This window comes from Oculina patagonica, chromosome 3 (assembly GCF_052425735.1).
Source record: "Oculina patagonica isolate OP01 chromosome 3, crgOcupat, whole genome shotgun sequence".
NCBI lineage: Eukaryota > Metazoa > Cnidaria > Anthozoa > Scleractinia > Oculinidae > Oculina > Oculina patagonica.
In genome coordinates this window covers 3571630-3584945 of record NC_135760.1, presented here as the reverse complement: position 1 = coordinate 3584945, position 13316 = coordinate 3571630, and the positions used below count along the sequence as shown (strand labels likewise).

Here is a 13316-nt window from a genome sequence, read left to right as displayed (position 1 = left end):
AACCGAAAGAAAATTCTGTTGCGCACTTGTCGTTAGAAGTGCGCTAAAAATCTCTCTCGAATTTGTCAGTCAATTTCTTTTTCCAGTCCGGAAACCATTCCAAGAAACAAGGACTCTGAAATTGACAAACTTGGATATGTTGTTTCATAAAAGCTAATTGCAAGACAATTTGAATCCAAAACAGTTTTAGTTTGGCACTCAGCAAGTAATTATACGAAAGGCTATTAATTTTTATGTTCGGCCACAAACAAACACAAACAAGCGTCACATTTTGAAATATATTAATCATAGTGCCTCTCTTGACGCAATTCTTGGCGTGACTCATTGAAAACTCATCGATTTCTGCCGACACTGAAATGGCTTCGCTACGATGAATATTTAAAAACCAAACTACAACATGTATATCACACATTACAGTTTTGGAGGTGATATTTATTTAAGAACCGCCTCAAAATCCAACGCTTTCGATTAGTTTTGGCTACGCGGTAAGCTTTAGATAAAGAGACCAACTTACTTGACTGGCAAGAACAGATAAGCAAGGGCTAAATGCGTTCATATAGAGCTTATACGGAAAAAGATGGTCATATCCGATCTCTTTACTGATAAAATCTCAAGCGATACTACAGAACCCCTGGAAAGCTCAGGTACGCTTCAAACATTTCACAAGCACTTCGTTCTTTTTATTAGAATTTAGTTTGAACGAACCGATGGCTAGCGCGCCGGAGAAAAAGTAGATTATAAAATAAAAGCCGCTCAGCCAAAAGCACGGATAAGCCATTTTCTCCGCCTACAAAGGCGACACGTAAATCCACTTCGAATTCGATCCTGACTGTTAGTCTTTATGTAATGAGTTTGCGATCGACAAAAACAATATTGCCGTCCTGCAATTTGTTTTATAGCTCTGTTTGTTGAAAGCAAATACATCGAAAATGAGCTCGTCCGGTTCATTTTCCGCAGTGAAGTGCAATTCACTTTTGTCATTGGTGAATTGATTGATGAGGCCTTCGATAAAAGTGATAAACTCAGTGCACTCATTTCAGAAACGGCCCGACTGAAAAGAAAAATTAGTGCGTCGCTCTGAATTGAATATTTTAACGCCTGTAATCGCGTTTTATAATTGGGGAGGGTTGGTAGAAAATTATGTTGTAGCAAGCTCAAGCAATGTATAAAATAAATCGGCGATTTGATGGTCGCGTAAGGGAGGAGTTCTTACGATAAAAGAGGAAAACATATACGACCTTGATGAAAGAAATAGTTTAGAAAAAAAGTTTTCAGCGCTACTTTGCCTGAGAATGCACGAAGGGACAAATTAGTTCAGCATTTCTCTAAGAGCGCAAAGTTGTACAATCATGTCTAGATCTTTTCTGATCGACACTAAAAAGACACGAGGTTGTTTTCCCACAAGTTTGCCGACTCGAGCAAAGTTGAAACCGCCATCGTCAGTTCATCATCTCTGGCCAAAATGTGATGCCGTATGTCTGTTATCGGGAAACACGGCTTTGAATATATTGTGAAACAGTGTTAATTAGAAAATTGAACACCGGAAACCTTTAAAACACACTCCAGCTGAGGCAAAAATGTCATTCATTGTGCAGCCTAAAACCGTGAAAATTATACCAAGCTTTCTAGTGTTTCATTTCTTTAATCTTCCGGCGGATAAATTAAAAATTTTGCTTTTAAGATCTTCAAGGATTAAGTCATGTTTAGCTTTGTTAATACCTCCAGTCGTATAGTACTGCACGAAGTCCTGATAATTCCCGTATCAACTGATATAACTTGTTTTATGGACCACATCTGCCCTTTGTCGCATTTAATTTTAGTTATCTGAGAAACAGTACCAAACTGTATGACCTGTATTAAAAAAGTCGATATTTCCCCCAAGATATCGCTAATAAATGCTTTTGTTTCGTTTGCAGCTTTGAAAACTTTGTACTGGTGAATCTTTCAATACTTATCAAAGGCTTTTGTGTCCTTTTGTGGTGCGTCAAGACAATTTATGTCGGAGACCCACTTCAAATAACCAATGAAAAATACAGCATTGCAGTGCTCGATCGCTCAAGCTGCCAAAAAAATTCGTGAATGATATTTTAGTGTAAATGAAAAAGTCCAAATTGACTGCGTAAAAAGTGCAGACACAATTTAAATCAAATGAAATGCGATTTGTTTCACAAAGCGGATGTTTCAAGCCTACTCTACGGTTGCTAAGCTTTCTTTGCCGTGGTCTGGCGGAGGCGAAAATTGTTTGGTTAATTGTCCTAGACATTAGAATTGGAATTGTTATAATTATTATTACAGTTTTTGAAATGTTCTAGCTCTGCGAAGACAGGGCCATTGTTTGGTGGCAATTGCACTGATTTTATAATTGGTTCCGTGTCGAAAATAAGGAATATATGTTACAAGAATCGTCATGATCGTAAAAAAAATTGACTGCCGTTAAAGTCAATTCAAATAATATAAAAAGCCTAAACGCACTTTATCGGCGGTTCCTTACAAGTTTTGGTAATCCTGTTGTCCCTTCATTATCGGCATTTGCAAAAAAAAATCAATTTAGAAATGACATCTTAAAAGAGAGAGTTTTAATATCTGATATTTGCAGATGCGCTGTAGAGATTAAAAATGTAGCTATAACATGCTAATTTTTGGTTCTTTTAAAAGCGTTGTTGTGTTGTTGGAAGCCATTAATATTTTAGAGGTTTCTCGGTTTCTCTCACACCGACCCAAGCAAACTGCGATAAGTTTTTCTTGTTTATAAAAAAAAATAATTAGATGAAGTTTTCAATGTTCAAAGACCCGACTCATTTAAATTAACGTCCTCACATCAGTTAAATTAAAACGAACCGCAAATAAATACATAAAAATTAAAAATGTCAGTGGTATTGTGTATACATAAAAAATACTGGTAAGTATTTATTTTACAAACTAGCAACACATGCGAGCGATTGTGGTTAGCCGTAATGTCAAAAAAATCTTATAATTCTGTTGTACAAGCAGAATAATGCTTTGAAAATAAATCGTTAGTGAAAAACTTCAGTGTATCAGTCTCAGGCCTGAAATGACTTAAAATATATTTATACAAGTCCGCGAGGGAAGATTTGACGTCAAAGTTTGTTTGAAATTTGGAAACGCAAATGCACTCAACTAAGATCTAGAACTCTCATAAATTTGATCAGTGTGTGATTTACAAATTGGACTTTACGTAGATTGTTTAACAAGGAATTCACATGCAAACACCATATATCGCTTCTTGTTTTGCAGTTCACGGCTTTTCAAAATATTTAACGAGAGAGAAAGACGAAGCAACAGACTAGTGCTAGATGCGAGGGGCGCGCAAAACGCCCCTAAAAAATACGCCCAGCTTATAAATCCGCCTCAGTGATTCGAAGTGATTGCATATGACATTGTAAATGAAGGGATACTTCTGTTTAATTCAAGTTTTCAATCGACAGACGGTGAAGTGTCAACAAACCGTCTTGAGGCCATAACATCGATATCCTTAGTGACATTTAAGAATTACGAGATTTATTTTCTGATATCTGGCCAAATAAATTAGCGGAAATGACCATCAAAGCCGTCAGAACAAGGGGTGTTAATTTACGAAGGCTTGTGACATTCTTACAAAACTAATAAAAGTATTGTTTATACAGCTCTAATCTGTATGATTAACGAGACACTTCGGAATTGGAAAAATGTTGACATCTTTTTTTAAACAAACACTTGTGATATGTTCAAGTTATTAGACACATCACGAAACCCTAGAGGCAGGGTTTGCTTTTAACACTAAAAAATATTCCCGCATTTCATTTTGTAAAACACCGAAAAAGAAAATTAGTACCACAAGAAAGTACTGCTTGATGGCTTTCATTTGAATGGTTACACACCAGCGGTTTCATCTCCAGGTCTACAAAAAATTCAAAGTAGACTATTTTAACATGAAACTGCACTGCTCAATAGGTCTAATGTTCAGCTTTCACTTGAATGGCCACACATTAGGGTTTCATCCACAGACTTTTTAAAAGTTAGAACCACCATGTGCAGCACTAACAAACAGTATCACAAGAAAGTACTGCTCAATAGCTTTCATTTGAATGGTTACACACTGTAGTTAGGGGTTCATCCACAGACGTAAAAGTTAGCACTGCCTTGCACAGCATAATAAACATCCACAGACATTGTTAGAACCGAACGTGACTTCTTTCCAATTGAACTGAAGAGATCGAAAAAAAATACGTGTTTCTTAAATTTCAAAGAATCATGAATCAGTAACTATTTTCTTTTTGCAACTCCAGTTTCAAGCAAGCAGGTGAAGCGAATAACTTTGCCAAAGCACCAGCAAATTAAATCATCAGACTTCGAAAATTGAACAGAAAATATCCAACAATAACTTGAAAGCGATGGTTCCGGCCAGTTTGTGTTTCAGTTCGTTATGTTTAAAATAGAATCATTGCTGTATCAGTATTTGTTTTAGCTGACAGAGATGGAAATGTTTGAATGAAAATTTCTTGACATATTGAAGTAAAAAGAAGACACTTATATCTACGGCGAGGAACGATTTTTAGAAAGTCGCTTTCTACCACAACATCAACAAAAACAACAATAAAATTAATATACATATACAACTCACAATAAGTAAGTAAATAAATAAATAAGCAAATAAATAAATAAATAACAAGAGGTTTGCAGGATACATTATACGACAACTCTGCATACTAAGTTTTCCGAAACGCCGTAACCAGACCTTTGCCATAGACGAGGCAAGATCTTGCTAGGGGGTACTGGGAGTGCTACTGGGGGCATGCCCTCCAGAAAATTTTGAAATCTAGAAGCTCTAGAACTCTTTCAAAGACGTTTTTATGACGTATTTCTTGAGAGAAATCAATCTTGCTCAACTAGGGATTTTGTTTTTTATTTTGGGTAAAAATCTAGACGAGGCAAGTGCCTCGTCTTGCCTCTTGCTAGTTACGGCTCTGAAACTTAGAGCTGTTCGAACTTATAGTGTGTGTAACCATTCCAGTGAAAGCTATTGAGCAGCACTTTCATGTGTGCCATTGTTTTTCAATATTTTGCCAAACAGAACGCGGTTTTATTTTTTTCCGTTTTACCGTGAAATTGGGTCTCGAGCGCGAAATGCCTTGGGTAAAGGTTTGGGATACATTTATAACTGCCCCAATTAAGTAAAAGTAAGAAAACAAATGGTGACTTGCCCAGAATAAGAGTGTAACATTCAGAAGTTTTTTTTATCTCGTTCTTCACTCCTGCACAGAATGAGATCAATTGGGCACTGAGACTACACATATTTACTTGTGAATCGAAAAAAGACCAAAAATGTTAATGGAGGGATAATTGCGAAGGTTAAGAATTCGTTGAATTAAAAAAAAAAAATTTTTGGCTAAACGGACTGCGTCACGACTGAATTAAGTTTACTTTGCTCTCGCTATGAAACTCAGTAAAGTTTGCAAAAGAAGTTGTACCGTTACAAAGAAGATTAAATTTAAAAACTGTCCAGCCCAACAATATTTCAAAAACCATATCGCAATTCGTTCAATTTTGGCCATCCGTACCTTCTTTTGTATTTACTGTGTCACTAAAATGATCTTTCGCTGTTTTAAAGGGTTATTTTTATATTTCACCGAAAGTGGTCGTCATTTCCCAAGCCTACTTTTGGCTAAAATCCACGACACAGTTCCTTGAAAAACATGTTTGAAAACTAAAACAAGAAAGAACGAACTGGTTAGAGGTGTAAAACGCTTCGAGTGCATTCTTTTCACAGCATTTCTTCGAACCTGCCATTTAACTCTATAGTTTATTTATTTTGGCTGTTATTCTTTTAGTGAAGGGCTCTGTTGCCCCCACTTTTTGGCACAGTTTCAACAACCTCTGTAAAAACTAAACATACCTTGTTTATGCAGGAAATCGAGCAATAATTGTTTGAATGTGTAGCGGAGAATGTGATACTTTAAACATGACTAGCGCTTCATGACAAAAGATGGCAAGATGGGGGGGATCCCCACTTTTTTTGGGAAACAAAAAAAAAAAAAAAAAAAAAAAAAAACGCCGAAAAAAAAAATTCCTAAAAAATAAAAAAAACACTTTTTTTTTCATTTTTTTTTTTTCTTTTTTTTTCTTTTTCCCCCTTCTATTTTTTTTTTTCGGGCAAAAAGGCCCCCCCCCCCCAGGTCCGAAGGTGCCCGTACGCCTAAGGGCAAGGTTGGAAACGGAGTAGTGAACATTCTACTGCGAAATTACTTGCAATGCTTGCAGAAAATCTTGTTGCAACATGCGTTCTATTACACGCCATCTTTAACGTTAATATTCTGTAAATTTAGGTGGCATTCTTGTGTGTGTGTCGGAAGTTTTGAGCATATACCACTGATAGCACAGATGTCAGATCTTTATAGATCTTAGCGTGTGTTTATATCTATTTAGTTTGAGCTAATGCCGAATATTGCAAGTCTCAATTGATAGAGCAAGCGTTGGCGATTTTGCTTACGTAAATTTAATGCGATTTTTCTCGAGCAGCACGATTGAGTAAGCACTAAACATCACGCGAATTTAAATGTCTACACTGTTCTAGCGCTTTTTATTAAACAATAATTTGTATGATACGAGGCACGTCTTCCTATCATTCCTAAAATAATATCACTTTTCGACTTGTTTGTCTTTTTAGTCAAACCTTGAACTTAGAGTGAAGAGTATTTGTCTTCCGTTGGGACATCATCAGATCGGCCCAACGTGGCTTATTTCTGATTGTAGCAGCGATAAACCTCCGAGATAACCCCATGTAGCTATTTTTACCACGGCAATCAAGAGATTAATGGTTAATCTTGAAGTTTGTCTCCGAAGTTCAAACCACAGTTCAAGTGGGTGATAAAAAAACGTGAGTCAATATGTCTGCAGTGAGCGTGGTATTTTTGTATTCTCAACTTGTGAGTCAAGTGCTTTCATGGCAAATAAGTAAATGCGTTCGGACGTGATCTCGGGTTTGCAAAAGAGAATATACAAAATTGTCATCCGGATATGAATGAAGGGGAGCGGGGGCACTTACTTAAGCGGGTCGATCGGGGGGCGGGGAGATACTGTAAAGTTCCCAAATTAAGTAAACGGCGACCCCCGATAGAAGCTACCCTAAAACTTCACGGTTTTTAGCACATCGCGAAAGTAACTTCACTTCACTTAAGATTACTACGACCTTTCGATAGTAAAGATCCTCTAAAAGTAGACCTTACACCGACGTAACTTGACTTTTTATCGAGGAAAAAATGGAAATAATTAGCAGATAAAGCTAGATAAAACGAGCTGTTAAAACGATATGATATTTGTTTTGACTCTTACTCCACAGGCAATATATTGGTCTGTTTTGATATAATATTAATTCTTTTCAACGGGAATTTTTTTTATCCTCTATGTATTGAAAACGTTTTCATTTTGTAACAACGATCTTGGCCTACATATTGTACACGCCGAAACTAAATGGTAAGCCCCCAATAAGCGAAAGAAAAAGGCTATTAATTCTACAGAGGCTAAAAATCCGATACATTCAGAACTCTATGAACTCTGTGGTAGAAATCTGTTATTGCGGGAATTATATTGGGGTAAAACGAGGGGTTAAGCTCACTCTCTTTGATTGCACTTTCATGTACTTTCTTTTCCCCTGAAATCTTGAATTGTGTTATTATTACAAGAATTCTTTGAGTCCCAATTCCAGTTGGTGAAGTTCTTTACCCAAACTCTGTGAGTTGTGGCATTTATTTGTGTGATGCTGTCTGATCTCAGGGAGAACTGGGTATCAGTCCCTATCACTCAAATCATATATTTGCGAAAAGGATGCATGATTTATGACGATTTTTGGATTACATATCAATAAGTAAATTATTTCGCTAGTGTGAGCAAAAGATCAAACAAAAAGACATTTGAGAAAATTGGAAAACCGAACCCCTGATAACAAAATTGTGCACTACAAATAGTTCTCGATTTAAAAACATGAGAATATACAATACTTACTCGTCGTGAAAGCAATTTCCTCAAGTAGACTTATATTAGTACAACATAATCAAGATTTTTTAAAAGTTAAAAAAAAAACAGGCCTGAGATTGCTGATATTTAGTGTTATTATCCAACTCCGCCTCGTGGAGTACAAATAACACGCGAATTGACTACAAATATCTCACTGATATTTGAACTCCCTATCGGTTTAGCAGTTTCAGGTCTACTTTTTGTATTCCTCTCGACCGCGCAAATGATTCAAAAACGTGGAAAGTCAGCATTTTGGCAAAGAGAAAACGTTGGATAACACATCTTTTATTAGACACTTTAGTGCTGTACATTTTACTCGTCATGTATATTTTGCAATTTTGGCTCGCCCTTATGATTGGCCAAAATACTGCAAGACTCGTAAAAATAGTATAGCGATACTACACACTAAAATGTCTACTATAAAAAAAAAAAAAAAAAAAAAAAAAGCCCCCCCCCCCGGGCGCCCCATTAAAAAAAAATAAACCCCCCTTTTTTTTTTTCCCACACCCCCCCCCACCAAAAAAACAACAAATACCACCAAAACGTTCATAACTAGATATACTAGAAGCATATCACCTAGTAGATATACTTCTGGATATACTAATTCATGTCTATTTTTTTATCACCGCCCATCGTTAGTCATACCCTTGCATTTGTTGAGCACTATTCTTCAACTGATGTCAACCCAGTGTACATTTTATCAGTACAATTTACAGACAAATGTATGGGAATTGAACAAAAACAACAAAACAACAACAACAGCAACAACTTACGATAAGACAACAACAACAACAACAACAGCAGCTTCCAAATTTATTCCCCTCGAAATTGTTTTTGTTAGGAATCTGATACAGTAAGTACTGACTAAATACTTCAGAAATCATTCAAATCTTTCGGAAATTATTTATCGGAAATTAGTTCTTTTTTTCGTGGGCCTCGTGGTGGCCGGTTCCGGGTCCCCTTCGCCGTCCTCCCTGCTGTTGCTCGTCGTCCCTGTTCTCCTCGGTCCCCCCTGTCTCCTCCTCTTCCTTTTCTTGTCCCCCGTCTGCTTCTCTGCTGTCCCTTCAACATTTTTTTATTTTTACTGGTATTCCATTCCAAAGAAGTTAGTTCCCGTTATATTTTTAAAGGTCAGATACAACCATATTTTAAAATTTTTAATATCTGCGGTTCTTTTTGTTTAAACTCTTTGCAAAGTGGCGGAGAAAACCGGACAATAAGGTCAATAAAGAGACTAAGCAGTCGCTTCCCGGCTGCTGTGGCGCGCGGGGGCCGAGGGGCGGGGGGGCTCACTCGTCTCCCCCCTCCCAGGCTTATCGAAAATGCTGACTGGCTTCATTTATCCTCGGCGTTTGCGTGTAATCAATTTGTTTAAACCGTTGCCTTCGGCGGCACATTTAAAAAACATCGCGAGGAAAAGGAAATTAATCAGATTACTATAATCAGCCAGAGGCGATATCTTAAAATCATAAAAGATAAGGCAAGCTTTAAGAGCAGGAAACGCATAAATGACATTTAGCATTGATGGCATTTTGAAGTTCATTTTAGATACTGGTTCGCGAAAGCACAACCCTAGTAAACACTTGTAAACTGATTTTACAAAAGATTGTGGACTGAAAACACTGACATAGACTTGAATATTACAGTGAACTCAAAAAATGTATTGAATTAAGGCGGCGGATTACTCTTCAACTTTCCGCCCAGAAATACCTAAAATATTGAAGGTTAGTTTAAAAACTTATGTGGTTTGTCGCCCTCTCCGAAGCCAGCTTAAATCAGTCTAGTGTTTGAAGGCGCAGAAATTTAGAAGCAATATACTTTCTTGCAATTTGGAAATACTTAAGCGGAGTTGCGTCCAGACACATTGAAAAATCCTTTATCGGCGAAGGGAGGACCCACTTTAAAGTCCTTGAGCACTACTTGCTAGATAACTGATCACCTCTTGAATAGAAATATCTGTATATTAGTAGCGATGCCAGCAACTTGACCCACCCTGTTTAGATGCTAAGTTTAGGTGGAAAAATTATGATACTGTAGTCTGTGCCACAGCGCAACTAGTATCGAGTTTATTTATAGTTTTAAGTATTAACAACAGAAATAGCACTTGAACAAATATCTGAGTCGAATATCTGTCGCACAGCCTACTTAAAGCGGTAAAAAGCCTACAAATATCATCGGAAATTTTAGAAGAGGTATCACTTGTGAAATTCTCGATAAGCCTTAATGGCTGTTTAATTTGATATCAATAAAAGGCGTTGTTTCCGTCGATGTTTGGCTACAACGCTTAGATGCAACCGAACAAGCTTGCATGTGAATCAAACTTTACTTCATGTACAAACTTTTAAAATTAACCATATATAAAGACGTTGAATTAACCTTACCAAATCAAGAGCAGACATGTATATACTCCACTGATCTCCAACTTCTTTCCAATATAACTAAGGGGAGCAGAGATTCTGGGTCTCCCCCTTTCGTCCTCCCCCAACACTCCCCCCCTTTTCAAACAAGATAACGCTATCTTTACTCCGCCCCCTTTTAAGGATGAAAAGACTAATCCCCCCCCCCCACTACACCCCTTTATGAGCACATACAGATCAGCTGCAGAGATCAAGAAATCGAACAAGATATTGTATACTAAATTCACTCCTCAGACTTCTGCCAACGAGCCCTGATGATTCGTTACAGCTTTAGTACAGAGAGTGAACAAAATAATTTCATTGGGCAAGTTCTGTTGGTTTTTGAGAACTGAGAAACTGGGATATTCGATGTCCATCGTACAGGTAAATCAGGACTTTTCGTTCGTTCACCGATGTCACTTGCCTTAAGCAGGGAGCGCATGGATGCGCAGTAGTGTGCCGGCGTTAGGTGGGTTGAGTTTGTTGTTCGTTCTCGTTCTTGCTTCGGGTTTATTTTCTCCGCTCCGAACCATGTTTTTGCCAATATCGTCCGGGCTGGTTCGGGTCGGTTTGTTTTCCCAAGAGTGTATGTGCAAACATCGTTAAACAAGTCAAATTCACGTTCCCTGGTTCGCAGATCTAAAATGTGTATAACGTAATATTTCTGATATTGTCGGCCTGTTATACATTTTACTGATACAGCCTACAGCTGTTTGTATTAAGTACTTCTTTGTTCGTAGTTCCGTATTTGTAGAGTAGTTGTTTCAATCTTTCCTGAGGAAAGAATAGATTTGCAGCTGAGTGTATGTTAATGAACGGTTTCACACGCTTCAAGGCGCCTATCGCTGAAAGAAGTTTCTTAGAAGTATTATTGATATGCTTGGACCAGGAGAGGGTCTCATCAATTGTAGGTCCAAAAGACTTGTAGGAGTCAACTCTTTTTGTTAGCTCTTAGCCAGGTGTAGACGTTGGCTAGCTCTGTGTAGATATTTTTATCATTTTTTTTACTGATGATTCAACCGTGGTTAAATAAAGTTTTGTCAGTGCCAATGTTAATATAATCGAGCGCTCTGTAGCGTCACTTTAGTCTCGACGGGCGTCTCTTAAATCGTCTGTACGAACTCAGCTTCTCCGGTTTATCCTCGTATCCCTTTTCTGCCTAGCTATTCCCCCAACAAACGAGTCTTGTTCGTGTTGCGGGTAGCTTGTGCTTCTTCCACCGTTTCATCCTTGATCTCCTTCACCACAACGTTCTTCACTCCAAAACAAACTCTTCCCATTTTCCTCTTACACCCCAAAATCCCGGGCATTCTTCTTCTTCTAAATCTTCCCGATCGCCTGGTACATGAGCGAAGACCTATGAAAAATAATCATTTTAACCCTAGATCCAACACAATGACAGCCTTCAATGGAAGAGTAGAACTCGTGGCCTCCTATCTTCTCAGTTATTGCAGTTTTACCGCGAAGAAGGGAAAGAAAAGCTAGAAGGATAGAACACGGGCGATCCAATTTAAGCGATCGTGATCGGCCTAATCGCCGCAGACGTTAGCGGTCGTCTATGTATTGTTCTCATATAATCGCCCCGATCGCAAGAAAAAACTTTTTAAAGTGACAGAGGCGATAGAAACGATCGGGGCGATTATATAAGAACCAGGCTTAAGGATCAACGCTGGTGTAGAAAGTATACCTTAATTTAATTTTTCTTAATCACTATATTTATTGCCAGTTGCAATTTACTGCAATAACCTTTGTTTCTTTCTGTTTATACTGTTTTATTTTTCGAGTATATTGGCAAACTACGAAAACACTTTGAAAAAAACAACAACCTTAGGCGCTCTGCACTATGTTGGCTTCCCTTGAATTTAATTGGCTGATGTTAGACTACCAGACAGCCGGTAAAAAATACATGTTAGCCATTTCCTATTTTAGCCCGCAAAGTAAACCACAATACCCACTATATTAATTCTATTTTACTAAAGATTTCAAAAATTTATTGTATTCGAGTTATGTTTTTAATCGTACATCAATATACGGATGTTTACCAAAACAACACTGTGTCTCCCAAAGTTAATATCCTCCGCACTGATTACTAGGTTAAGCTTTTACTGATTACAATAAAAAATAATACCAGCTTCATTAATGTCAGTTATAATTAATTCTGGTTTAATAAAACTTCCATGCAGTCGTAAGTGGGTTTGGGTGGGCTTATAACTCTCTTAGTTCCTTGCCCCCGGGTGGGGGATAGGGCCGGACATCAATGCTTGCCATCTGTCCCTATTCTTGGCCACAGCTGCTGCTGCAGCCCACGATGTTAGTCCCAGCTCAGCGCGTTCCTTCTCCACCGTTCTCCGTCATGTTTCCCTTGGCCGTCCTCTGCTTCTTTTCCCGCTTGGTGCCCAGGATAATGCCACGTGTGGGTTTCGGTTTGGTGCCATACGCAGAATATGACCTATCCACTTCCATCGCCTGCGTCGTACTTGTGAACTGATCTTTTCGATTCCTGCTTTTCTCCGAATTTCATCATTGGACACACGCATGGGCCAATGGGCTTTCAAGATTCTCCTTCGGCATTTGTGAAGCTTATAGCTAGGGGAGCTTATATCGGGGGAGGGGGAGGGGGCTATGATCGGTAGAAAAAAAGCCGTTTGGGAGTGATCCGACAGGAAATGTCTGATGCCCGATATATTGCAAGATCTGCACTCTCAGACTTGCAAACGGATTCATTACCTATTTTCTACTTGAGTACAATGTTCTGAGAGGAGATAAGTTGGGAGGAGTAAGGTCTTAAGGGCTTGTATCGCGGGCGGGTGTCATTACCCTTAGATTTGCGCGGCAAAAAACATTTGATAAAAATTGACGATCAGTCGAGCAAAAAGGCATTTATGCAGTACAGAACTACATGTCTAGCGT

General features: G+C 38.2%; 1 protein-coding gene across 1 annotated transcript in view; it reads left to right on the top strand.

Annotated features, from left to right (window-relative positions):
• Positions 1–13316, top strand: part of LOC144646243 (uncharacterized) — a 76456-nt gene that overhangs the window by 45271 nt on the left and 17869 nt on the right. The window lies entirely within an intron of this gene.